The 13465-nt window shown below is 42.1% G+C and overlaps 1 protein-coding gene and 1 long non-coding RNA gene across 2 annotated transcripts in view; one reads left to right on the top strand and one right to left on the bottom strand.

Moving 5' to 3' along the window:
- ST7 (suppression of tumorigenicity 7) overlaps window positions 1-13465 on the bottom strand; it is a 136643-nt gene that overhangs the window by 98518 nt on the left and 24660 nt on the right. The gene's annotated exons all lie outside the window — the stretch shown is intronic.
- Window positions 2231-13388, top strand: LOC132327706 (uncharacterized). The gene is made up of 4 exons (XR_009486580.1): window positions 2231-2475; window positions 3377-3436; window positions 4386-6066; window positions 10740-13388. It is a non-coding gene; the product is annotated as an uncharacterized LOC132327706 (long non-coding RNA).

Raw genomic sequence — 13465 nt, 5'->3', positions numbered from 1 at the left:
ATAGCCTGGCTGTTCAATTGTCATGATTATTTGAAATCACGTGCATGGATGCACAGCACCAAGAAGCCATGTCCAAATTGGCTTTGACCATGACAGTGGCATAAATTCTCTTACAAGGACTTTGCTGTTCCTAGAACTGAATTGGTTATTTTGACTTTTTGGAGCAGTTAACACCTCCTTCAGTCAAAACAGGTTGATAAGAAGCTTCAGTGCATCAAGCAGACTAAGTTCTGGCTGGACTTTCCAGCAACTGGACTTTTCCAGCAACTGAGGCAAGTTCACAAAAGAAATGAGTCTATTATGTATCTGTAAGCCTCCAAGCATCTTTAAACACAGGTCTCTGGAACAAAATCCCAAGTGCACTCATGCAATGGCTGAAGAATAAGTTCTGCTCTGATGAGCAGATCGGACCTTCCCACAGCATTGTTTCCAAGGAAGAAACAAAACCTCAGGGCTTTTCCAATGACATCCTTGAAGGTGTCACAGAGCCCAGGCCCTCTGCCAAGTTCTAGGTACACTGACGCATATCAGTAGTTGAAAAGCCCAAACAACCCATGCAGTATCTCTGGAAGGATTTCATAATAATCTATTTCATTAGTCTTAGCCGTGGCAGGTCAGTATGTTACCTGGTGGGAAAGGTCACCTACTACAGGCTACTGAAGGATTTTCTCTGAAATTCTTTCACATTTACCTAAAACATTTCATCAAATGACTTTGAGAAAGTGTTAAAATCTGTCTCTGGCTTACTGCTCTTTTAAGACCATAACCTTTCCATTTGCTAGCAGAATTATGGATTTGTTTCCAATGCTGAATGTTTCTGTTGGTTTATACTGCAAAGAAGGGTCAAGAAATGGTTTTTTCATCCTATGCAGCAGCAAAGATAATGTAACTGGTGTACATAAAATGTCAAAGGAAATCTGCAGCCAGCATTGCTGTGATTTGCTTACAATGTGCACAAGATATTGTTCAAGTATTAGACTAATTTACAATGTACTTTCATACATTCCACCACAAACTAGCATGAAATATTTAAATGAGTAAAAATATATGCTATGCAAAGCTGTCTCGTGTACATTCACATTTTCCAGAGAAAGGAATGTGCTTCTCAATTACTGCAACTCCTGGAGCAGATATTCTTTATTCTTTATCACTGCAGAAAAATAATACTCATATTTTACTTTGCTTTGTAAGGACAAGTGTGTCTAAGCCCTAAAGCACAGTTTGAGTTTTAACAATGAAACGTTAAATTTTTATACAGATGTAAATTTCTGCTTTAGAGTAATTTCTTTCTATAAAAACAGTGCAAGCAGGAAATCTGAGCTACCAACAGAGGCAGCTTTGTACATGTGCCTTATGCTGATCCATTAAAGCATAAATCTTTATTCTCTCATCACCAGAAAAACATTCCATTTTGCATTTAAGCTCTATTTTCACAGGAGAAACTCTGGAAGCAGGAAATAAGTCCAACTAACCTGTGAGGTTCTCCTGTCCTACTGCCCTGAGCAGCTCACCTTGACAAGGGAATTCTCACCTGTATCCTCCCCAGAGCAAGGAAGCAGGCCCCACAGCTTCAAGTCTTTAGAGGGGAAGTACAGGATACTCTCAATAAGCCTCAAAGATAGGTAAGAATTTTTATTACATTAGTTAAACTTGCCTTTCCTTACCAAGTCCCCTGTTCTGTAAGTTTTTTAATGCCTGAAAACTGATTTATTTTTAAGACACTGAAAAACTTAATCCAATTAATGTGTTATTGGAAACCTCCGAGTGACTCTGCAATGATTCCACAACATTCAGCAGCCTCCAAAAGGAATTTATTTTTTTTGCAGTAATGTTAGTTAGCTCCCTCCTGAAAACGCAGTGAGACCCCCAGCAACCCACACACTGTGACAGTCTCCAGCTTCTGTAGGTATTGTCAGTTCTGGCAACAGCTGCCACACTGATTATTCATTAACATGGCATCCACAAAAATACTGCAAGGTGGTTTTTTATGCTCCAGAAAAAAATGAAATCAAACTGCAGCACGTATTACAGAACTGCAGTTCTTTGGCTTTATGCTCTGCTCAACTTCGCTGACCCCAATTATCTTTAACAAGCATTTTTGGTGAAAAAGTTGACATCATGATTACATCAATGTAATCCAGTGTGGTGCAACAACTTCAGCTTCTCATCTCACAGAGGCCTGTATTTAAGGTACAAACAACCCCCCAGGTGATCAGAACGAATACCCTGCACTGATGCTGCACCATCGAGTCCCTGGTGCAGAGGTGCTTCCAACACCTCCATCACTAAATGAAGCCAATGTCCTAGAAATGGCAACTCTGGAGCCAGGGCAACAGAGAGGGGCACCATGGCCAGCTGGGATGAGGACAGCCCTGACAAGCCCTTCCCAGCAGGAAAGCTGGCAGAGGGCACAGGTCCAGGGAGGTCTGCCAGGCTGGACTACAGAGCATTCAGAGCCAAGTCAAGCCAAGAAAGGTATGTCCCACTGGAATGAAATGTCTCAAGTGCTGTGTTTGTGCAAATGCCAGCGAGTTTCCACACGGAGCTGCGCTGGACAACCAGGAGCAGCTCAGGGAGTAAGGAAGGCTGACACAGGACCACAGCAGACAGCTGAGACAGGGAGACAAAGGGACTGGCTAGCCAAACAGGGGAAAATATCTCTGAACATCTGAGCTGTCTGAAGTGCTCAGCGCTCTCCCCACAGCCTGGTCTTATCACATTTTGTTTGATGTTTTCCACCCGCATTCCCTCTGTACAACATACCGTTCCCTCGTTCTGTTGGCACAGAAAAGAAGGAGACCGCTGGCAGAAAAGAAGTTAAGATCTGCGTCCTGTTCAACACAGACAAAGGATTTTATACCAGCCTGATTCTCAAACTGTAGGGATGTTTTCCTGGTTTTATTATTATTTGTTCTTGTGCTGACTTTTAAAATATTTCTGTGCAATCCACACTGCATTTATGCAACCCCATTTCATGTAAAAATTCTTTTTCTTCATAATTTTTAGGCAATTAATGCCTAGAAAAATTAAGCTCTTTGAGTAAACATATACATGCGTGCACACACAAATAACAAGACAGACTGAAGATGAAGTACTTTTTGCCACCAAAAAAATATTTTTATGTCTGCATTGGTCCTTACCAGAGAGATCAAGTTCAAAAGACAGATTTCTTTTCAAAAAAGAGATACAATGAACCATAATAATCAATTATTACATTACTGTAATGCCTTTCAACATCTCTTTTAGTGAAGATCTTAGCTTCACCACAGCTCTGCACATGATTACTGCAAGTCAGTCACCAGGGGGAGGAAGAGGCAGCTCCCAGCAGATGCTCAGCCATTAAAAGAGGAAGTTCTTTGTGTTTTGTCTCTTCCAGGCCACCCAGCCATCTGAGGCACATCTAATGGACTTAAGAAGTTCCAGCAGTTATGAAATGGTAGAGTATTAGACACAGAAAACTGTTTGTAAAGAATTTAAGAATATTCATATATACATACATGCATATAAGAAAGAAAAAAAGAAAATATATTAGCCCAGCTGAAGCACCTAATTCTAGAGTACAACTGAGATTGTGGATCATGGGCAGGTCTCTAGCTAGACTTCTTTGCATATCTGGCAGGAGTATCAGGCAGTAACAGGAAAGTATGGTGTTCCCATTCCCTACAGCAGAGGATACAGAATGAATTGTCAAATTTCAACAAGTTCCTTTGTGTCATTCAGTGTGAGACTGGTAAAAAAAGGCAAAAATTATTTTGTAAGTGGCAGAGTACAGCTCACTTTTTGTATAATATTGTCAAAAGATTAGAATGGTGATTCACCTCTTTTTCCTTTCGGTTTGGTTTTCAGTTTGGTCGGTTTCCTTTTGACCACAGAACTGTTTACCCACAAATATCTAAGACAGTTACCAACACAGTGTCACAATCTACTCCCAGTGTGACATATCAAATCCAAATGAAATATATTTTCAATAATATCAAGCCACATGGCTCATCAGAGCATGTGTAATGTCTTGTTAAATCCCAAGAGCAGCTTTTTGTTCCAAATGCACACAACTGTGTGCTGAAATGGGGCCACTACTGTATCTGAAAAATGTTCCAGCAGAATACACTACCTTTCAGTATGATCCAAAGAGAACTTAGAAATAAAGGAACCAAATATATCTTCAGTGTTATTGTTAAATTAATTTAAATAACCAGCAATAGCTTTCTAAAAGAATAATATATTGGAAGACAATCAAGGTGTTTCTTTTCTACACTGAGGGAAATAATTGAAATATTATGGGTGATTTTTTTTTGTTTTGTTTGTGGTGTTTTTTGTTGTTGTTGGGTTCTTCGGGTTTTTTTTCTTATTTTCTTTTTTTTTTCTTTTTTGTATCCTAATTTCAGGTCACTTCCAAGGATCTATGCCACAGGCCTGCACAAGAGGTAGACATGAAAGTTTCCAATGTCAGAGTGAACAGAGGTGGATAACAAATTAAAACAAAGGATTATAAACAAACTGTCATGATTTTTATGTGACTCTGATGGATCAAAAATTAGGATTAAGGCCAACGCAAAATAAATCACTTGGAAACTGGAATCAGAGGGAACATGTGTGCCCCACATAAACACAAAAATCCAATTTATACATATAAAAATGAATCAGAGAGACTTAGAGGAGTAGCAAGTATTGCCAACCTTGCATTACAATCTGCATTAATAATGTCTGATTTAATGCCAAATCTTCATGATTAGCAGAAAGTTTGATTTTTGAGAGAGGAAGATCAAATTCAGGTTACTTCTCAGCCTGAGCAAACGCAGTATGAACATTCAGTCTGACATTATAAATAGCCATGATTTCATCATAAATATGGGAAAAATGAAGGACTTCTAAGCCTACAAGAGAATACCCACAAAACCAGGTAATCACATCCCTGCTGGATGGGTGAGTGCTGTGTTAAGCATTCTCCCTAGCAGATATAAAGGAATCCATAATATAGCCATGGGAAAAAAAATCAACAGTGAGTTTTATTTCTATGTTCTCACATGGATACTCCTGTGCATAACTGTGAATGAGCTGATACTGCAGCCACAATTGCAGAGTCAGTGGGGAAACTAAGTCCACTGGAAGCTGTTTGACTAGTTGCACTGCACATTTAGGATTTCAGTTTTCCCAAGATGCAGCATTTTGGTGGTGTCCCAGCTCCTGACTCCAGGGGTTCCCCTCTACTTCCAATCAGCACCAGCCCCAGACTGGAGATCTAAAATTCTTTTCTCAGAATAAAAAAAGATTAACCACACAGCTGGTAAGTGCTTGGATAGCTTGATTATCATAGCTTTTCTTGACCAAGAATTGCTTCTGTGAGTCAGAAAAACAACCATAGCAAGAGGTCCTCCTGATCCTGCCCTGAGATTGGTGTTAGGTTGCAGCAGCACTGACGTCCATCCATCAGGCTCTGGCCACAAAGCCTGGGCACAGCACCCTCATCTGCTGAACATTCAACACCAGAAGAATAAAACCCCTCCTGGAAAAGCAACATTCTGCAAGTTATAAAAAAGGCTTACGTGGATAAGTGCTAGCCTGAGGAACAAATGTATGGTGAAGAAGAAGCCCCAGCAATGCACTTAAGCACTGTTTACTGGCTTTTAGGAGAAGAAGGCTCTTAAACTTGACAGACACCCTGGAAAAGCTCTCCTGAACAAAGCACTACAGAAAATGTTAAGCTGTTAATCATGGTAATAGATACCTTATGTAGACAATTAGAGGAAAGCAGAGGAGATTGAAAAGGGTAGTGGCATCTGCCCTCCTCATTACAATGAAGTGTACCAGCAGCCTCCTCACCTGGCACCAGGCACAAGGGAAAAATGCACAGACTGCTGAGTCTAACTCCCTGTGGAAACTCATCTCAGGACACAGAGCAGACCTTACCAGGAGCTCATGGCACTAACTGGGTCACAGGGTTCCTCTCACAGCACATCACGGTGCTCCAAAGCACAATGAGGCATCAGTTACCACCAGTTATTCCTTCTGCCTGGAGATGGTCAGTGAATGAACACCACGGAGAATCGTGACTCGACAGGCAAAACGGTAAGTGGCACTGGCAATTTAATGACAACTACACGATCAGACATTACAATATTCAAGTGTCTCAGAACTCTGGTACTAATAGTGGGCCTCCCTCTGAGTAGACCACACTGCTAGGGTGCTGGTATCACCCTTTATGGCCTCTCCCCTGGAGTGGTGGAATCCTCAGAGCTGCTGTATTTCACAGCATAATGAGAGAGAGGAGACATGGCAGTTACAGCTCCCAGTCTCCACAACATCCTTCCCAAGAAAGTCCTGGTCAGCACCATTACAGAGCACCGATTTTCTAAATTAGTTTTGTTCTCAGTGCAGCAGCTGTCAACATCAGCAGTGCCCATTTCTCCCCACTGACTACAGAGAGAGCACACACAGAATAAGTTTTGAGTAGCTCAGGGGCAGACATCTACATAGAAGTGCCTCCTGTGCATCTGGGAGTTTTAGGGGAACCACTGGAAAAGGAGATGGCTATGCTAATGTCAGGGGGCCCATAATTCAAGGAAGAAAATGCAGATCCCTGCACTCCAAACCTGCTTTTAACTGTGACTCTTCTATGGGTGTTCCCCCTGAACAAGTCCTGGAATGATCAGGTAATCTAAAAAGCAGTTGTTCAGCTGAGAGAGACACCCTTCTGCCCCCCGCAGCTGCAGAGATCCCCATTACATCAGTGATCTCCTGATATTTCAAAGCACTGTGACACCTCTCTTCCTTCAATGCCAAGGAAGATTCAAAGGCTTGCATTCAGTACCGGGTGGCACAGTGAGTTGATCAACTTCATCAGCCCAGGCAGGAAGGTCTTGCTGAGCACAGTTTGCAGATAAAAGAAGTTGATAAAATCAGCAGGCACCACTTCACCAGAGTAAGTCTTCCCTGCCATCTGAGACATGCCAACTCCTAACTAATTTAAGCATGGACATACAGTCCTTTCTTCAAGTAGAAGTGTTTGTGGCCCTTCCTACATACCTGATTTGTTTACTTAATACCACCTAACCAGTTATCAGACCAGGCTAAAGAGCTTCACCTTGCAGCAAAGCAGGAGCATGTGGCTCTGCTCAGCCTGCAGGGGAGGGAGATTGCTTCCAAACATCAGCCCTTGATGCTTCCTGAAACCCATCAGCCTTTAAGATGGCCACCAGCTTTGCTTAGTGTTGTTTGCTGTCAGTGTTATTTATCCACTTGAGCTTCTGGCTCTGTTTACACTATAGCAAGTACTGTTTGATACCACTTATCCTTCACAGAAGATGGTTTGGTGATTGGCCAAAGCACAATCTCAAGCACAAGGACTGATTTGCCTCCTGTATTCAGTGGGTTAAGGCTGCCTCTGTGGGCACCCCAAGGGCAGAGGCTTGTGTTCCAAAATAAAACACAAATTATTGTGTATTTACTTCACACTAAACATCACTGGAAATTGTACACTGGATGAATGCAGTCCAGTATGGCACCTTCTCTGACCTCAACCTTCACATCTCTCTATAAACTGGTACAAACAAGACTTATAAACTGGTACAAACAGGCCTAATTACTTTTGTTGCTAATGATGCATTTGCTTGAAATTGATACAACACACTACAGATAGGGAAAAGCAAAGGGTTAGTTACTTGAATAAGGAAAGGCTGTGTATTATCAAGTGTCCAGCCAGACATATACAGACTCCCCTGGCATGCAGAGTCAGGTCCCAGTGAAAAGACCTCAGTGGACTTTTCTATGTGTTTTAATCATGTGTTTACCATGTCCCTTATTCCAACTATCTTCCTCATGTCTGTGCAGAGGGAATTAAGACTCTTCTGGAACACTAGGGTTTTTTGTATGAAATAACTGCTTATCAGAGCAATTACTTTCATACAATATAGCCTATGAAAAAGAATTGTTCACTTGGGTCTACTTTACCCCTGAAAGCAACACACGTGTGAATTTGTATTTCACCAGGAAACTAATCCTTTGTGGACTCTTCATTGTTGTTTACTATTTTGAGCTAACATCAACTTAAACACAGATAACCATCACTCAAATGCCAAAAACTTTTATTTTCCTGTGACATGATATTAAATATTTTAAAAACCTCCTTGCTGAAACGTCCCTTACGTGTCTTTTGGCAGGGGCTCACTTTGGCTTAGGCAGTGGGCAGACACAATGCTGCATGTTCACTGTGGAAGCCAAAAAGGGACTGGAATATCTTACTGCAATAGCCAGTCACAGTTCCACTCTGCTGCAAAGTGCACCAGAACTACGTGTACTGTGTACTGTTACAGAGCCAGATGTCTCCAGGGCAGGAGCTTTCTAAAGGGGTAATTTTTGGCTAGCAAGCTGCAGTTAAAGCACTCTTTTCCTTAAAATCTTTTTAATTTTTCATAGTTTTTAATGCTATTAAAATTTAAGCCAGAGCACCTCATTAGTTTATAACAGACAAAGACTACTATGCTTTCAGCAGTAAACACAAAGCAAAACCAGATCAAGCAAAAGCCTACAGGGCCAGGTAACAGTGTGGACAGCCCCCTTGCAAAAAGCCACGGTGAAGCAGCCCTCTGGGGATGGCTCAAACAAAGCACATTCATAGAACTTTATTCAAGCTAAAATCTAAGTTGGATGAAATGGGTATAGCAAGGTGGCTACTTGTTCAACCACCTGGCTGTTCAACCTATACAGAGTAACACCAAACCACAACAGAAGGCTTCTGGTGTCTGCCCACACAGAATAACATGACATCACCTCAGAAGGCTGCAAGCAGCTGCCCTTCTTGTTCTTTAGCCCAACCTTTCATACCCCTCATGTTGATCATTGCACCTGTGTGCCCTCTGTCCCCTTTGGTGGTTGGTCAGTGTCCCTGGGCACTCCATGGCTCATTACTGTCAATGCTGCTCACCAGCTGTTCACAGCTGTACCCATTGGGGATGAGGCTGGGCCACAGCCCCAGTCCCAATTACCACAAACTGTGCTCCTACACCTGGCTGCAGACAAGCTCAGATTCCAGCCCTCTACCCAGATCTGCCCCTCACTTGCCCCCATGCTTCCTAATCCAGAGCTCTGAGGCACCAGCATCCATCCCTCCCCCTGAAGGGCACCCAGCCTTTCCCAACACAAAGCCAACTCCCTCCTCAAGCCCACAGAAAGATCCCCCCTCTCGTCTGCCTGGCTCTCTACCCTGTGTTGAGCCTGTCTGAAATCGCCCTCCAGGAGCAGAGAACAAAGGTGCCCAAGTCTCTGTCCCATCAGGACCAGCTGGGGTGGGTTATGCATGGTCACATCCACCTGGGTTTTGAATGTCTCCAAGGATGAGAACTGCACAGCCTCTCTGGGCAACCTGCTCTGGGGTCTGAACACCCTCAGGGCAAAGAAATGCTGTCACAAGACAAATATTTCTTGTGTTTGAGCATCTGCCTGTTGCCTGTTGTTCTACCACTGGGCCCCACTGGGAATCCAATCTGTGTATCCAAGTCCATCTCAAAAATGGTGAATTCTAGTGCCTCCTGGTCCAGAATTCACCATTCCTTTCGATCTCTCTGTCAAAATATTCTTCTGTCTCAACCAGAGATCCCTTACTGTAATAAATTATGCACATTGTTGTGTCCTTGGATGAAAACAAGGATACAAGAATGTGCATAATTTATTTCAATAATGGTACTTAAAGTAGATGTATTTATAACTGGATTCTTTTTGTCTTCCTTTTTCCTAAAATCTGAATATCAAGTTTTCTGCATGTCTTTGCAATTAACCTCAAACTGAAATTCAGCCTTAAGAGCTCAGTATTTTGTAGGCTTCTATAATTTGTCCAAGACTATTAATGTCAGAAAAGTATTCTGTCCATCACTGTATTTGAGGCAAAAGAATATATAATAAAGTCAGCAAGTTTATATAATAACAGTAACAACAATAGCAACAATAAAAATATACATAATATGTACTCTATATAGTATAATGTATAAAAATATATATAATAAAGGAGCAGGAAGCCTTGATCTAAAAGCACAACATTGTGCCTTCTCCTAATGCAGAGCTACTGAAGGAAAAATATACATCTCTGAGGAACATTCTATAGTGAAAACTATAGCCAACAATTCTTGACTTTTGCCAAATTAAGACTGAAATAATGCTTAGACTGAACTAGTTTTAAGAGTGCATAATAAATAGATTTTAATACATTAATACTAGCTGCAAGCCATAGGAAGTGTCTTTGCTTCCCCCTTTTAGCATCTTTTAAAAAAAATAAATTGCAATAGTAACAGGACACTTTTGCAGACCTGATAGTATAGAAGTAACCATTTCAGCTACAGTCTAAGGAAAAAGACCCATGCAGTGATGGCATGACTAAATACTTCCATGCCATCAAGCCCAATGAAACAGATTGTGTCAGGGAGTTCTGAAGTTTCTGAAGATAAATGAAGACCATAAGAACCTTTGATTTTCCAAACCAAGGTCTTTTCCATAATGTACTTTGGGGTATTGCACAGTAAATGGGACAGATAATACTTGAGAACCAAGTAATGGTTTATATATATTTTTTTTTTTAAAATTACTGTACTTTTTAGTGTTTCTTGAAAATCATCAGACAACTGTTTAAATTGGTTATTTACCTTTGTTGGGAAACAACGGAGAGTATCTGAATTTCCTTGATTTAAGGCACCATTGACCTCAGAGAAAATATGATCTTAATCACACTCATGTTTCTTTCTTCCAATTGACAGATGAATTAATATGGTGCTGGCAATGAACAAAACTTTTAATTGTCTTAAGATGCAGCATTTTAGCTCAGGGTGAATATGAACACCTCGCCTGGTGATCCCCTTCAGTTGCACGCACTGCTACCTAGCCTTCAGCTGCCATGTGCTCCCCGAAAGCAGCCAGGTGAGCCCGTGCTCCTCAAACCCACCTTCTGCCACTCGCTCTCCTGAGCAGCCTGTGGGCAGTCAGGGCTTGGAATGGACTTGGCCCAGCAGAACATGGGGAAGAGTACACAGCAAGACAGGCTGCCCCACACAGTAACCTGCTCAAGTCACTACTGACCCTCAGCCACCTCTGCCACCTTCACCCATCTGCGAGATCAGAGAGCTCCCACTACCCGGCATGTTCCTACTGCAGCAAATGTTGTGGTCATGAGCAAATACAGACTTGGGTCACCTCTGTACTCCCACATACCAGACCATTAAGTTGGAACTCACATTCTCCGAACAGGCAGAATCCAGCCTTTGGCTAAAATAGCCTCTAGGCACCAACAGAGTGAATGCCTAAGCTATTTTTTCAAAGAGAGTACAGTTCTTGTGGGAAATACAAACCATCCTTTTTCATTTTAATGATGGTTGAAGTAATTTCTGAATGAAGCTTGAAAAACAATTATCTTGATTTAAAGGTGCTGCTTAAATGTAAACCTGAATGCTGCATCTTAAATGACAGCTGCTAGTCTCAAGACACAAAGGTAGTTGAGGGAAATGAAGCATAGTCCCACAAAAGTGGATTTGGTGCAGCAGCCTCTGAATTCCCACTGCTGACAGAGAGCTCAATAGGCATCTTTCACACATTCTATTTTGTTCTTTTGTTTATTTGTTGAACAGAGTTTACTGTCTTCAAGATGCCAGCAGGACCTTAAGAAGGCTTCTGCCCTTTTGAAGTCTCCCTACTTCCTCCTACACTCAAAGAGAAACCATTTCTCTTTCCACTTCCATCCCACAACTCTCAATTTCTATAACTTGCATAACTGATTAGGAAGTGCTGACAGCAGAGTGCAGTGAGCCTCCCAGTGCATCCCCCACCTCCAGACCTTTCCTCTAGGGAACAGCTTCCCAAGAGTTCCAGCGCAGTTTCTATTTAAAAGATTCAGACCCTGCCAGAAGGAGCTGGGTTGTCAAATTTCAAAACTGTGCTCTCTACACAGTACTCAGATGTGCTTCTGCAGTAGTAAATGTTAGCTCTCCCTTGTGGCATGCACTTACCTTCGAAACCTTGCACCAAGCCTCTTCCTCTCTCTGTTCCTATTCCTCACTTCCAATCCAGACACAGTCTCCTTCTAAGAGAAATAGTGAAGGAACAAGAAGCAGTGACCACTTGAGGAATGGGGAAACAAGCCTCTACCCAGATGGGGTCCAGAGATCCTCATCAGTCACTATCACTCATTCTACCCAACAAAAAAATGCCCACATTATGAGCCTCCTTGCAAGCCTTGGAGCCCATCTTCACCATTCCAGCACGGACTTGGCTATCCAGTTTTTTCAAATCCCTGACTTTGCTTTCACAGAGAGCTAAACCAAGCATCCACACATTGTTCTTATCAAAACCCAGGGGGTTTTCAGAAGACCCAATGGACAGCAAAGGTCTTGTCTGAGAAATAACAGGCTAATGAAAGAGACTGTCTAGTGCCATTACAGCAGTGCAATACAGAGCCCTTTCCAGCAAGTACTGAAGAACCCAAATTAAACACTGCCGTATTGCTGTATGGCAGCAATCCACACAGAAGACTGGGTTCATTTCCCAGGTCAGGAAAGGTTTTCCCTGCTGCTGGGATGTACTAGTATTTGCAGCACCATTTTATCTAAAATCTTCACAAGACTGCAGTGGAGAGCTTCAGGGAACAGGCTCTGCTGAAGAGCCACAGACCTGGTAATCAAAGTGCACTGCAGGGGAGAGGCAGACAGAGTCAGGGTGGACTGAGGTGTGAGCACAAAAAAATGTCAAGAGCTGGCAGAAGGTTAACAGAGTAATATGGTAGGGAACATCAGCCACCCCTCTGTGTGCAGCCACAGCTGCCTGAGCCACATCCTGTGACCGAGGAGAGCATCAACAACAAACCTCCTGTGAGCCAGCACGACTGGCGGAGGAATTTTCCCACAGTAAAGATCACATTCATCGCTCTGTGTCAGGAACAATATTGCATTGTAACGGCCCTGGGATTCCAGCAGATGGAAGAACACATTCAACCTCAACCACGAAGAAACTCTGAGCTAAAATGGTGAAGTGCAACGCTCCTTTGGCTGCACTACAGCACAGCACATTTTATAGCTGTTACCCACATGGCCAGCACAGTGACATGAACTCAAATGAAGAATGGAGACTAAATCTTAATATACCTGAAAAAGGACAGAAACCCCCAAGCATCAGATAAAAATAAGTGTCTGAAATTTATGGATGTATATGATCAAAACAAAATTTATAAAACAGAAAATAAATAAAGACATAAGAAAAAGAAGAAAAAAGAAAAAGAAACACTTAAGAAGAATTTGAAGTGTTTTCTTTACCTCTACAATCTCACAGATCTGCCTGTGGGAAGGGAATACGGTGATGGCCATGCAGACAACATTGCAAACGTCACTGCTTTAAAAAAAATAAACAAACATTTTCAAATATTTTTCCAGGATTCTTCCTTTTTTTTTCCTAAGTTTCCCTAATATGTGGCAAAGCTTAGGTACTCTTAAGAACTAGA

This window comes from Haemorhous mexicanus, chromosome 5 (genome assembly GCF_027477595.1).
Source record: "Haemorhous mexicanus isolate bHaeMex1 chromosome 5, bHaeMex1.pri, whole genome shotgun sequence".
Taxonomy (NCBI): domain Eukaryota; kingdom Metazoa; phylum Chordata; class Aves; order Passeriformes; family Fringillidae; genus Haemorhous; species Haemorhous mexicanus.
This window is presented reverse-complemented; position numbering and strand designations above follow the sequence as displayed.